Here is a 375-nt window from a genome sequence, read left to right as displayed (position 1 = left end):
TAACATATACAAATATAATCTTGTAAATTATAAATGAAAATATATTCATTCAATAGATTTATACGGTTAATTTACTATTTGGAATATTTATATTTTAGTTTTTTTAAGTTTAGTGTTTTTAACTATACTCAAGTAACTCATCTATTATGATTCATGGACACTTAAAATAAGTTGTCGACTTAATTTTCATGAGCTGGTTGAGTCGAGTTAGACCAAGTTTAAGTTCGGCTCACAAATATTAAGTTTGACTTACAGCTTGTTTCAGTAATAATCGAGCCTATTTTGTAAGCTTAAATTCGACTCAACAAAAATTCACGAACTAACTCGAACTCATGAACTGGCTCAAATAATAAATAACATAATCTATAATTTTGT

This window comes from Arachis ipaensis, chromosome B04, assembly GCF_000816755.2.
Source record: "Arachis ipaensis cultivar K30076 chromosome B04, Araip1.1, whole genome shotgun sequence".
NCBI lineage: Eukaryota > Viridiplantae > Streptophyta > Magnoliopsida > Fabales > Fabaceae > Arachis > Arachis ipaensis.
This window is presented reverse-complemented; position numbering follows the sequence as displayed.